The 14,569-nt window shown below is 47.8% G+C and overlaps 1 pseudogene; it reads left to right on the top strand.

Annotated features, from left to right (window-relative positions):
• The first annotated feature begins 11,795 nt into the window (after positions 1-11,795).
• Positions 11,796-12,743, top strand: LOC119922849 (annotated as a pseudogene).
• The last annotated feature ends 1,826 nt before the right edge of the window (positions 12,744-14,569 follow it).

The raw sequence follows: 14,569 nt of genomic DNA, 5'->3' as shown, positions 1-14,569 counted from the left end.
AGTAATGCATCTGTACAAACATATATACAGGTGCTGCGGGGAGGGGAAGGAGGTAGGGCGGGGTGATGGGGAGGGGGAGGAGGTGAAGAGGAAGGAGGGGGCTCAATCTGGGAAGGTCTCCTGGAGGAGGCGAGCTCTCATTAGGGCTTTGAAGGGAGGAAGAGAGCTAGCTGGGCGGATGTGTGGAGGGAGGGCATTCCAGGCCAGGGGGAGGACGTGGGCCGGGGGTCGACAGCGGGACAGTTGAGAATAAGGCACAGTGAGGAGGTTAGCGGCAGAGGAGCGGAGGGTGCGGGCTGGGCTGTAGAAGGATAGAAGGGAGGTGAGGTAGGAGGGGCGAGGTGATGGAGAGCCTTGAAGCCGAGAGTGGGGAGTTTTTGCGTGATGCATAGGTTGACTGGTAGCCACTGGAGATTTTTGAGGAGGGGAGTAACATGCCCAGAGCGTTTCTGCACAAAGATGATCCAGCAGCAGCGTGAAGCATAGATTGAAGTGGGGAGAGACAGGAGGATGGGAGATCAGAGAAGAGGCTGATGCAGTAATCCAGTCGGAATAGGAAGAGAGACTGAACCAGCAGGGTAGCAGTTTGGGTGGAGAGGAAAGGACGGATCTTGGCGATGTTGCGGATGTGACACCGGCAGGTTTTGGTGACGGATTGGATGTGAGGGGTGAATGAGAGAGCAGAGTCGAGGATGACACCAAGGTTGCAGGCTTGTGAGATGGGAAGAATGGTAGTGCCATCAACAGTGATAGGAAAGTCAGGGAGAGGGCAGGGTTTGGAAGGGAAGAAAAGGAGTTCAGTCCTGGACATATTGAGTTTTAGATCGCGGGCAGACATCCAGATGGAGATGTCTTGAAGGCAGAAGGAGACCCGAGCCTGAAGGGAGGGAGAGAGAGCAGGGGCAGAGATGTAGATTTGGGTGTTATCAGCGTAGAGATGATAGTTGAAGCCGTGGGAGTGAATGAGTTCACCAAGGGAGTGAGTGTAGATAGAGAACAGAAGGGGACGAAGAACTGACGCTTGAGGAACCCCCACCACCAGGGGATGGGAGCGGGAGGTGGAGCCCGCAAAAGAGACTGAGAATGAGTGGCCAGAGAGGAGAGGAGGGTCTGCTCTATAAAAGGAGAACCAGGAGAGGACAGAGTCTGTGAAGCCAAGGTTGGATAGCGTGTTGAGGAGAAGGGGTGGTCCACAGTGTTGAAGGCAGCTGAGAGGTCGAGGAGGATTAGGATAGAATAGGAGCCGTTGGATTTGGCAAGCAGGACGTCATTGGTGACCTTTGCGAGGGCGGTTTCCGTGGAATGTAGGGGACGGAAGCCAGATTGGAGGGTGTGGAGGAGAGAGTTAGTGTTGAGAAATTCGAGTCAGTACATGTAGACGACTCGTTCAAGGAGTTTGTAAAGGAATGGTAGGAGGGAGATAGGGCGATAACTAGAAGGCGAAGTGGGGTCAAGACAGGGCTTTTTGTAGGATGGGAGAGACGTGGGCATGCTTGAAGGCAGAGGGGAAGGAACCAGAGAGTGAGCGGTTGAAGATGGAAGTTAAGGAGGGGAGGAGGTTTTAAGTGAGAGATTTCATAAGATGAGAGGCAATGGGGTCAGAAGCAGAGGAGGCTGGAGTAGCACTTGAGAGGAAGGAGGAGATCTCATCTGAGGTTACTGCTGGGAAAGATGGGAGAGTAGTGGAGAGGGTTGAGAGACAGGGAGTTGGAGAAGGGGGAGGAGTGACTTAGGGGAGCTCCGACCTGATGGATTTAATTTTATTAATGAAGTAGGAGGCCAGATCGTTGGGGGCGAGGGAAGGAGGCGGGGAGGAACAGGGGGCCTGAAATGGGAGTTAAATGTACAGGAGAGCTGACGGGGATGATGGGCGTGGGTGTCAATAAGGGAGGAGAAATAGTTTTGTCTGGCAGAGGAGAGGGCAGAGTTAAGGCAGGAAAGGATAAACCTGAAGTTAACGAGGTTGGCTTGGTGTTAAGACATTCGCCAGCAGCGTTCAGCAGCATAAGAGCGAAGGAGGCGGACAGTGGCAGTGATCCAGGGCTGTGGGTTAGTGGTACGAGAATGACGAAGGGAAAGGGGAGCGAGGGAGTCGAGCTGAATAGAGAGGGTAGAGCTGAGAGCAGTAATCTGATCATCAAGATTGAGTCAAGTGCATAGGTCATACATTAGGGAGAGCAGTAAGTGAAATGATGACTTAGCTGGAGAAGGCCTCTTGGAGGAGTTGTCTTGAACGCTATTGACAATGGCGTTTAATAAGAACTTCCAATGAACTAAATACTGTGCTAAGCAATGGGGTGGGGTCTCTTCCAAAACGGGGCTCACAATCCCAATGAGGGATGACAGATGTATAGAAATGAGGGTTAAGTGATGAAAAATGGGAGCCATCAAATCTAACAAGTTTAAGAGCATCAAAAAAGAAAGCAATCCTTGGAGGGGGCAGAGTTCAGTTGCCTCATTGCTATAGGCCACACGTCTTAGTAATGAGATACTATTGTCTCCTCAGTGATCTTACAGTTTCAATGGAGTTTTTGAGTGCTCCAATTCTCTGATGAATTACAAAGGAAATTATTACCGTAGCCCAGAGGTTGACTTGAAAGGGAGGCCAGGAGCTCGATGGGGATGGAAGAGTTTTAGTTCAAGACCAACCAGGTCCTATATGTAATGTTAGCATGTCACTCTGCAAGCCAGAGCTCTCTGTTCTCTATGCAAAGCCTTATAAAATTCCCTCCTCTGACACACACCACCACAAATCACCCCAACCCAATATCTGCCTTAATTCATACATTTAGGTTAGTGTTAAGGTTAGTGTCAGAATTAGGGTTAGGGTTAACAATAGGCTTTAGTATATGTATACATTATATATACGTGTGTGTGTGTGTGTGTGTGTGTGTGTGTGTGTGTGTGTGTGTGTGTGTTAAGAAGCAGTGTAGCTTAGTGGATAGAGGATATGACTGGGGGTCAGAAGGACATGGGTTCTAATCCTAGCTCTCTCACTTGTTGGCTGTGTGATCTTAGACAAGTAACTTAACTTCTCGGTGCCTCAGTTACCTCATCTTTAAAATGGGGATTAAGACTGTGAGCCCATGTGAGGCAGTGTTTGTATGTGTCCAACCTGATTAGATTGCATCTACCTCAATGCTTAGAACACTACTTGACATATAGTAAGGGCTTAACTAATAACATCATTGTATATATATGTAGATGTATGTCTTAATATCTCTCAGAGAGAGAGAGAGAGAGAGAGAGAGAGAGAGAGAGAGAGAGAGGAATGATCTATATATCATTCCTATCCTTAGTACCTCCACTATGGAGTCCTAACAATGTTTTCCAACACTACTTGTTGGGACTGTCAAGAAAACTAAGAACATGACAACAGGAAGTTTTAATACATTTGTACTGGATGGAAAAAAGATTGAAATATGTGGCAGACCTAACATCTGGGCCTAGGTAGTAAGCCAGGCCACCTGGCCTTCTGTGCTCACAGGAATACTTACAAGGAACAATGAAGGAAGTCAGACTGCTAGATGAATAACTTGACGCTGTTCTGAGAATGGGAACGTGCAGATCTAGGCATGAGCTCAGCCTTGCTGAGAAACTTGCAGTCATCCGCCTGTCCCCTGACTCCCTTGAGGCTCCTCACTGTATAAAATCCTCCACAGTGTGCTGAATAAACAGTCTCCCTGTCCACCTTGAGACTCGCCTGGCCTGCGTTCTTTCATTGCTAGTGCCCGTCTCCCCACTGCGCCTGACGCGTGGAGGCAGACGGCAACAAATGGCGCCCTAACAGGGACAGGGACAAGAAGCCTGGACCCTCAGACTCAGCACCGCAACCCTCACGAAGCAACTCATCACTGCGCAGTGACTCACCAAAGAAACGGAAGAGGTGAGGGCATTTAAGTTTACTTTCATTTTCAAACACCAGGCTTACAGCAGGGAAGAAAATGGGACAAATTCAATTCCGTTCTCGGAATCATTATATCCAATTACTTAAGGATATTGTAAAGGAGCGTGGGTTGATTATCACCACTGCCCAGATTGAACAATTTTTGGAATGCGTGGAAAAATGCTGCCCTTGGTTTCCAAAAGAAGGAATAGTGGATTTAGAACGATGGGAAATAGTGGGAAGGCAGATGAGTTCCAGACTACAAGAAGAAGGACCCCAGGCTTTTCCTATCGCTGCGTTCTCCTTATGGAACGTATTAAAGATTTGCCTTACTCCTGAACACAAAATTCCCTTGAAGGAAAAGTTGGCGGGGATAGATGTGGCCTCCGGCCCGGACGAAACTATGATTTGTCCGGACCCCCCTTTGCCTCCCCCGCCTGAATCTGCATTGATAGACTGTAATCCTGAGCTATGGCCAAAAGGAAAGTGGAATCCTTTCACTGAGCCAGCTCCGTCCGCACCACCACCTTCACCACACCCTCCATGGGTCCCAAAAGCTGCACAAACACCTCCGCAGCGAGCGATGGGGGCTGCTATGGAAGGGGGAGAGGAAATACCTATTGAACTGTTGATGGGTTTCCCTGTGATGGAGCAACCTGACCCTGGTAATCCTGGTCAGATAATACGTACCCACGAACTCTTGAATTTCAAATTATTAAAAGAAGTGAAACAGGGTGCTATGACATATGGACCCACGGCTCCTTATGTGCTGGCACTCATAGAAAGTATTGCTTCCTCAATCCTTTGCCCGTATGATTGGCAAACCTTAGCCAAGACTGTCCTGGATGGCGGAGACTATTTGCTTTGGAAGGCAGAATTTTTTGATTTGTGCGCGGAGCAAGCACGTCGCAATGATCGCGCCCAACCTCCAGTTCAAATCACTTTTGAGATGCTTACAGGGACTGGGCCTTTTGCGGACACTGCCAATCAATTAACTTACACTCTGCAAGCATATCAACAAATAATGATAGCGGGGAAAGCTGCATGGCAAAAGCTCCCGGCGAAAGGAGAACAAAACTCCAGTTTTACAAAAATATTACAAGGACCGTCAGAACCATTTGAACAATTTGTCAGCCGCCTGACGATGGCTATCCAGCGTAGCGTCAGTGATAATGCGGCGGGACTTATTTTATTAAGGCAGCTGGCTTATGACAATGCTAACCAAGACTGCAAGCATGCCTTAGCTGGGGGCAAACGGACCTTGTCCATCACTGACATGGTACGCCGATGTCAGGATGTAGGGACAGCCTCTTTCAATGCTAATCTAATGGCCGCAGCAATGCAAAGACAAACTAAGGCAAACATGGTGTGCTTTCACTGTGGAAAGAGCGGACATATGGCGAAGGATTGTCGTAGCTCACGACAGAACTTTTCCAGACCGCTACCAGCCTCAGTATGCCCAAAATGCAAAAAAGGACGCCACTGGGCTTCTGAATGCCGCTCGATGTTCTCAAATAATGACAGCCCTGTGCCGGGAAACGGACGCAGGGGCCGGCCCCAGGCCCCAACAACAATAGGGGCAGCAATCTCTCTGCAACGCGCAGCTGTTCCAAAGGAACAGGCTCTGACTTCTCCCGACAACTGTCCACCATCGGCGAATTGCAGCAAGCCACTAGCGGCTCCGCTGGCCTCGACCTCCCCGTGGTGGGACACTTGATTATAACCCCTGAAATGGGGGTTCAACGAATCCCCACGGGGGTCGCTGGCCCTCTCCCAAAGGGTACTGTGGGACTCATTTTGGGCCATAGCGGACTAACCCAAAAGGGGTTGATTGTCTTGCCGGGAGTGGTGGATGAAGACTATCTGGGGGAATTAGCTGTTTTGGCATACAGTCTTCGGGTTGTGCAACTTCCTGAATGTTCATGCATTGCTCAATTGGTGATCTTTCCTTTTTACGCTTTAGGCTCCATTCGGACCAAGGATCCGCGGGGGTCAAAGGGTTTTGGCAGCTCCGGCATAGGAGCTTATTGGTCCGCTGTCATTGGTCAAGACCGGCCGAGATTGACGGTCCGTTTAAATGGGCGAGAGTTTATTGGTTTAGTAGACACAGGGGCTGATCGTTTGGTAATTACAAGAAAGGATTGGCCCCCGGCATGGCCACTGCAAACCGGGTCTGCCCCGTTAGAAGGCATCGGAGAGGTTACCCTCCCCTCTCAAAGTGCCGCTTACCTACACTGGGAGCTTGGTAGCCGATCAGGATACATTCAACCATATGTGTTAGATCACCTCCCCATTAATTTATGGGGACGTGATCTTTTAGGACAAATGGGGGCCGTAATTACGACCGACAACTGTCACCCGTGTAATTCACTGCGCCCTTTTCCTTCGCGGCCACTGCAAATGTCGGGGTCAACCGCCCAACCGCCCAACGAATAACGTGGGCTTCTGATACACCAGTATGGTTGGAGCAGTGGCCGCTACCAACCCCGAAATTGGCTGCTTTACAAGTGATAGTCGCGGAACAATTAGCGGCGGGGCATATTGAACCCTCCGATAGCCCTTGGAATTCCCCTGTCTTTGTGATAAAAAAGCGCTCTGGGGCCTGGAGGATGTTGACTGATCTCAGAGAAATCAATAAGACGATTCAGGCGAAGAGAGCGCTGCAACCTGGGCTCCCGAACCCGGCTATGATCCCTAGGAACTGGCCGATATTAGTAGTAGATATTCAGGATTGTTTTTTCTCTATACCGCTCCACCCGGACGATCGTATTCGATTTGCGTTTTCAGTCCCTGTGGCTAACAGGACTCAACCTACTACGCGATATCATTGGACGGTCCTTCCCCAGGGAATGAAAAATAGCCCCACAATGTGCCAGATTTACGTTGCACTTCTGATAGCGCCGCTCCGCGTCAAGCATCCTGAAGCATATATTATTCACTATATGGATGATATATTATGTGCTTGCACCACCGCAGCCCAACTACACACCTTACGGTCTGCTGTTCTGGCGGCTCTAGAATCTGGAGGGCTGCGGGTTGCACCCGAGAAAGTCCAGACAAAACCCCCGATCACCTATCTGGGACACATTTTGACAGATCGGACAGTGTCCCCTGTGACCCCTACCTTGGATGTTTCAAAATTAAGAACCCTTAATGATTTCCAAAAATTACTGGGGGAATTAAACTGGGTGCGCCCTTATCTAGGAATCCCCACCGATCAATTATCTCACCTTTTTGCTACCTTGCGAGGAGCCCCGGAGCTCTCTTCCCCCCGCTCCCTTTCACCACAAGCCGCCCGGGAGTTAGAGCAGGTAGTCAAAAAATTGGCTCAGGCTACGGTGGACCGTGTCACCCCAGGGATACCCTTATCCGCCGTTGTCGTTCCCACCTCTGTCATGCCTACAGGGGTTATATGTCAAGAGCAACAATTGGTTGAGTGGATGCATTTGCCCACTCAGCCCCATCGCTCTGTTTTCCCATATCCGACTTTGGTAGCCCAGTTATTGGGTCGTTTAATTCGGCGCATTACCGTCCTTTCTGGGACCGGACCCTCTGCATTATACCAACCATATACTTCAGATCAACTTGCCACACTTCTTGGCAACGATCCCGATTGGCAGATCCTTTTGGCAATGCATACCGGGGCTTGGGTTACTGGTCTCCCAGATATTCCACGATTAAAGGTTTTCTCACCTTTTGCATGGGTATTCCCCTGCATCACGGTTCCGGACCCAATACCGGGGGCTACCACAGTTTTTACAGATGGAACGAAAGGCCGAGCCGCCTATTACTGTCCTCCGGACACTTCCCGCGTTATCCCCATTCTGTCCCTTTCCGCTCAACACGCGGAACTTGTACCTGTGATGTCAGTCCTTCGCGATTTCCCTCAATCACTTAATATTATCTCAGATAGCCGGTATGCATGCTTTGTTACTCTTCACATTGAGACTGCTGCGCTCCGGTTTTCCGAGGCAGCCATTTTTCCTTTGTTCCAGGAACTTCAAGCAACGATTCGCGCTCGTTCTCATCGTTTTCATATTTCTCATATTAGGGCGCATTCGTCCCTCCCCGGACCATTGGTTGAAGGTAATGCTTGTGCAGACCTACTTACTAGGGAAATTGCTGGCGCACCAAAGGCGATTAATTTTGTTGCACCACTGTTGGCTCCGGCTCTTCTCCCTTTAGATGCTACAGCCGCAGCCTCGCAAGCCCACCAGCGCTTCCACCAAGGGGCAGGAATGCTGCGCCGTCAATTTGGCATTTCTCGGGAAAGCACGCGGGCCATTGTGAAAGCTTGTACCTTCTGTGTTACTACATTACCTACGGCCTCTGAAGCCACGAATCCCCGTGGTCTTGCACCAAGAAAGCTGTGGCATATGGACTTCACGCATTACCCTCCCTTTGGCAGATTGGCTTTTATTCATGTTACTGTTGATACCTGTACATTATTTACTTTTGCATCGGCTCACACTGGTGAATCAGCCAAACATGTTATGGATCATTTGTTTCTTGCTTTTGCCTTTATGGGAATTCCACAGGTATTGAAAACCGACAATGGCCCCGCATACACTTCTAAAGCGTTCCGGTCTTTCTGTAATATTTTTGCTATTCGCCATGTTACGGGTATTCCATACAATCCCACGGGTCAAGCCATTGTCGAAAACCATCATCGTTGGCTCAAAGCTTTTTTGGAAAAACAAAAAGGGGGAGATGAACTGACCTCTCCCCATAGACAATTACAATCTGCTATATATACCCTTAATTTTTTAACTATGGATGACAAAGGTCTCACCCCTGCTGAAAAATGGGGTGGCAGGGACACTAAAGAACACCCCGAAAGAGTAAAATGGAAGGACCCTCTCACGCGGCAGTGGCGAGGGCCAGATCCCTTATTAACATGGGGCCGAGGGTATGCTTGTGTCTTTCCAGAAACTGAGGACCGCCCGATCTGGATACCTACAAAGAACATACGCCGCGTCCTTTCTACAGCGCGCCCTCCCTCACCCTGCATACTTCAGGAGCTGACAGAGAACCAGGATACATTGCCAAGATCCGCCCTACATTGCCAAGATCCGCCCTTTCCTCTCCATCCAAACCGCTACCCTGCTAATTCAAGCTCTCATCCTATCCCGTCTGGACTACTGCACTAGCCTTCTCTCTGATCTCCCATCCTCGTGTCTCTCTCCACTTCAATCCATACTTCATGCTGCTGCCCGGATTATCTTTGTCCAGAAACGCTCTGGACATATTACTCCCCTCCTCAAAAACCTCCAATGGCTACCGATCAATTTGCGCATCAAGCAGAAACTCCTCACCCTGGGCTTCAAGGCTCTCCATCACCTTGCCCCCTCCTACCTCACCTCCCTTCTCTCCTTCTACTGCCCAGCCCGCACCCTCCGCTCCTCCACCACTAATCTCCTCACTGTACCTCGCTCTCGCCTGTCCCGCCATCAACCCCCGGCCCACGTCATCCCCCGGGCCTGGAATGCCCTCCCTCTGCCCATCCGCCAAGCTAGCTCTCTTCCTCCCTTCAAGGCCCTGCTGAGAGCTCACCTCCTCCAGGAGGCCTTCCCAGACTGAGCCCCTTCTTTCCTCTCCCCCTCGTCCCCCTCTCCATCCCCCCATCTTACCTCCTTCCCTTCCCCACAGCACCTGTATATATGTATATATGGTTGTACATATTTATTACTCTATTTATTTATTTATTTGTTTATTTATTTTACTTGTACATTTCTATCCTACTTATTTTATTTTGTTGGTATGTTTGGTTCTGTTCTCTGTCTCCCCCTTTTAGACTGTGAGCCCACTGTTGGGTAGGGACTGTCTCTATGTGATGCCAATTTGTACTTCCCAAGCGCTTAGTACAGTGCTCTGCACATAGTAAGCGCTCAATAAATACGATTGATTGATTGATTGATACAGACTACGCGACCCTTCCTCTGGAGGATCAGCCGCAAAGTTCCTGAAAATGATGATCGCTTTCCTGATTCTCGCCTCCTCCACTGTTGTGATTACTGAGGACTATTGGACTTTTGTTTCGTACCCTCCGTGGGTGCAGCCAGTTACGTGGCAGGACCCGGTGGGAGATATTCTCACTAATGCTTCTGACCTTGTAGGGGGGGATGCAATTCCATGGGAAGGACCAGGAGAAGAGGCACTTGTCAATGTCTCCCTCCTTGCTACTCGCACTCGACTTTCTTTTCAACGTTGTGATTATCGTTACCCTCATATCTGTGTGACCCCATATTATTATAATGCCACATTTCCCAGATTTTCGTGATCTGCGATCCGAAATCGGCTCCAAGGAGCCTGGCATTCTTCAAATGTCTCCCTTGATTTGTCACACCTTGCCTTACTCTCCAATGCTATGCAAAATACCCCTCCCTTGACCATTCCTGCCAATATTGCTTCACCAATCATTTCTGCCCTTGAGGCGGTTAATCCTTTTAATTGGCTCTCAATGTTGCTTCATAGTCTCCCATATATTATTTTGTTGATCTTGGCCCTGTTTTGCCTGCCCTGCCTTGCCCGATGGCTATCTGTTTTCCTTCGCCCGCTTCTTACTCAACTCCATGCTTTGCAATTGTTTCAAAAACAAAAAGGGGGACTTGTGGCAGACCTAACATCTGGGTCTAGGTAGTAAGCCAGGCCACCTGGCCTTCTGTGCTCACAGGAAGACTTACAAGGAGCAATGAAGGAAGTCAGACTGCTAGATGAATAACTTGACGCTGTTCTGAGAATGGGAACGCGCAGATCTAGGCATGAGCTCAGCCTTGCTGATAACCTTAGCCTTGGTGATGAGCTCAGTCTTGCTGATGAGCTCAATCTTGCTGATAAGTTCAGCCTTGCTGATAAGCTCAGCCTTGCTGAGAAACTTGCAGTCATCCGCCTGTCCCCTGACTCCCTTGAGGCTCCTCACTGTATAAAATCCTCCACAGTGTGCTGAATAAACAGTCTCCTTGTCCACCTTGAGACTCGCCTGGCCTGCGTTCTTTCATTGAGAGTGCCCGTCTCCCCACTGCGCCGGACGTGTGGAGGCAGACGGCAACAGAAATAGTTAACAACTTTTCTCTTCTGGGACAGATAATCATTAATAAAGGAACTGGTAGCCAAGAAATATGCCAAAGATTAATGTTAGGAAAAGTTGCTATGAATAGCCTCGAAAAAGTCATGAAATGTGCTGATGTAACAGTTGCGACAAAAATACAAATTGTCACCTCTATGGTGTTTCCAGTGACAATATAGGGATCTGAAAGCTGGACAGTGAAAAAACAATATAGAAAGACCACCGATTCTTTTGAAATTGGTGATAGAAAGCTTTTGTGAATACCATGGACTGCCCAAAGAGCAAACAAATGGATTTTAAAGCAAATTCAACTATAGTAGTCTTTGAAAGGCCAATTAACTCGACGTAGATTAGCATATTTTGGACACATAATCAGGAGAACTGATTCTCTGGAGAAGAAACTATTGCTAGGAAAAGTCCAGGGAAAACGAGGAAGAGGCAGACCAGCAGGTAGATGGATAAAGACCATAATAACAATAACGGAAGAACCGTTAGAAAGGTTGCAGGTTATGGTAGAGGACAGGAGGTTCTGTAGAAAGTATATCCATGGAATCGCTATCAACTGGAAATGACTTGATGGCACTTAATAATGATAATAGTAACAATTGGTGGAACTGAGTAAAATTGATGGTAACTATGACACGATTTCTAGGAGCTGGCAGAATGCGTGATTAAAAAAACTTCTGATTTTTAGCTCTTATCAAGTTCATGTGAAGACAGACATGCATCTATGAATACAAATGAAATGTTTCCCAATCTGTGTTTCTGTCCCAGCAGGATACCTTCTCTGGACCTGCCTGATATTTCACAGGAATGGATGGAGGTGAGCTCTCCTTTGGAATTATGATTCTGTTACAGATCTGCATTGGGTTCCCAAGGTTCCCAATAAACACATTTCTCCTCGTGCTCTATGTCTGCATGCTGTCCGCAAACCACAAGTAAAGCTCCCCAGATTTGATCCACAGCAACTTGTCCTTGGCCAACATCATAATTTTTCTCAGCTGGGGAATCCCAAACATCATGTCAGTTTAGGAACTGAGAATTTCTCGGATGATGCTCTATATAAAATCATTATGTACATTTTCCGAGTGTCCAGGGTCATTTCCATCTGCACCACCTGCCTCCTGAGTGTCTACCAGACCGTCACCATCAGTCCCAGCAATAGCCAGTGGGCAAAGCTCAAAGTGAAATTACCTAAGTGCATCCTTCCCTCCTGCCTCCTCCTCTGTATCATTAATATGCTGTTAAATGCTGATATGCCAATGTGCACAGTAGGATCTCGGAACACCAGTAGTCCAATCACATATGATCTTAAATATTGTTCAGTAAATACTGACAGTATAGAAATTGTCCTAATAAATGCCATTATGTCTTCTGTCTGGGATTTGCTATTTGTGGGGCTCATGAGTGTGGCCAGTGGCTATCTGGTATTTGTCTTGCACAGACACCACAGATGGGTCCAACGCATCATGGGCCCACTCACTTACCCAAGGCTTGCCTGAAGTCAGAGCAGCCAAGTGTGTCATTGCCTTGGTGACCCTCTATGTCCTGCTTTATGGACGTCAGACAACCATGATGAATGTTTTACTAAACACGAAAGGAAATTTTCCTCAGCTGATGAACAGTCAGCTGGTTTGGTCATTCACCTTCCCTGTCATTAGTCCACTCCTGATTATTCACAGTGACAGGACAATAAGAACATTCTGGACAAGAGAATCCCCTATTACCACATGCCTCTTGCATAGGGTGCCTGGAATGCTGTCTGCTCTCTTTCCCGGAAGCCCAGGGTGAGAGTGGCCGGCAGGAACCTGCAGGATGGAAAGACTCAGCAATGCCCTCATCTGGTCAGAGACTCACTGCCTTAAAGGTCCGGTTTCAGAGGGTAAGCGGGCAGGCAGCCAACATGGGTGTGCTCAGTCCATGGGCCAACAGAGTGGCCATAGTTGAAAATTTGAAAACTTCATACTCTGGAGAATTTATCTGCATGGATTTTATATTCGAAATACTTGTAGCATGACAATTTGAGATACCTGTAAACTTAAAATTGTTAGTAGATTACATACATCATGTTTTTACTGTTATTATAGTCTTGACATTTTACTATTATGTACATATAAATTATATATATATGCATATAATAATATATATTACTTACATTTATGCTTTCCCTTTGTGACTGATCTTCACATATGAAGTGTCTCTCTCTGCCTTGGCTCATACCTCAGAGTCCACTGAGTAGTCACGTTTCTGAAGCCCTCCTGCTCCCTACAGTCCTCTCTGCCTCATTTCTGATGCTCTCCTCTTACCCAAAGTTCTCTCTGCCACATTTCTGAACCTCTGTTGCTCCTCACCATCCAGTCTTGCACATGGAAGCAAGGAGGGAAGGAAAGGGGTCATGCAGTTGCACCACTGCAGTGATACTCCACTCGACTCAGTGCATTCTCTGTACCAAGAAACATAGCTCAGGTCATAGCTCAGGTATGTTGAGGACTGTACCTGAGCTATACCTGAGGACCTGAGGACATACCTCAGGTATGTTGAGGTATGTTGAACACTGAGGATAAGTGTTCTCTTCTAAATGCCCTGCTCATCAGCCAAGAGATTCTTTGTGTTACAAGAAGGACCAAAAATTTGATGTGAACATGCTTAAAAATTAACTACAAACTACACGTGAGGGAGAGAAACAGAGAAAGAGGAAGATGAAGAGGGTTGAATAATTCATCTTTAATTTGCCTTTCCAAACCATAGTCTATCCCACATTGAGGAGTGCTGCGTCACCCCCTGGGTCACCCCATCACTAATTACTGTCAGTTCTACCATCATAACATCACCAAAGTCCTCCCTTTCCTCTCTGTCCAAACTGCTACCACGTTAATACAATCAGTCACTCTCTCCTGCCTGGATTACTGCATTCTTTTCCTTTCTGAACTCTAAGCACGCATCTCTCTGCACTCTACACCATACTTCACTCTGCTCCATAGATCATTTTTCTATAAAAAGACTCGAGAAAAGTTTTACCATTCCTCAAAAAATTCCAGTGGTTGCTTATCTACCTCTGAAACAAACAAAAACTCCTCACCATTGGCTTCAAAGCACTCCACCACCTAACCTGATCCTACCTCACCTTGCTGCTCTCCTTCTACAACCCAACCCTCAGACGTCTCTCCTCTAATGCCAACTTTCTCACTGTACCTCGATTTCATCTATTCATTCATTCATTCAATCGTATTTATTGAGCGCTTACTGTGTGCAGAGCACTGTACTAAGCGCTTGGAAAGTTCAAGTTGGCAACCTATACAGACGGTCCCTACCCAACAGCAGGCTCACAGTCTAGAAGGGGGAGACAGACAACAGACAACGAAACAAAGCATATTAACAAAATAAAATGAATAGAATAGTAAATATGTACTTGTAAAATAGAGTAATAAATCTGTGCAAACATATATACAGGTGTTGTGGGGAGGGGAAGGAGGTAGGATGGGTGGGATGGGGAGGGGGAGAGGAATGGGGGCTCTATCTCACCATTGACTCCTCACTAACGTCCTGGCTCATGCCTGGAATGCTGTCCCCCCTCAAATCTGACGGAGAATCACTCCCCCACTTCAAAGCTTTATTAA

The sequence above is a fragment of the Tachyglossus aculeatus genome, unplaced genomic scaffold (genome assembly GCF_015852505.1).
Source record: "Tachyglossus aculeatus isolate mTacAcu1 unplaced genomic scaffold, mTacAcu1.pri scaffold_127_arrow_ctg1, whole genome shotgun sequence".
NCBI classification, from domain to species: domain Eukaryota; kingdom Metazoa; phylum Chordata; class Mammalia; order Monotremata; family Tachyglossidae; genus Tachyglossus; species Tachyglossus aculeatus.
Note: the sequence above shows the minus strand (reverse complement) of the source record. Positions and strands in the feature narration are given on the sequence as shown.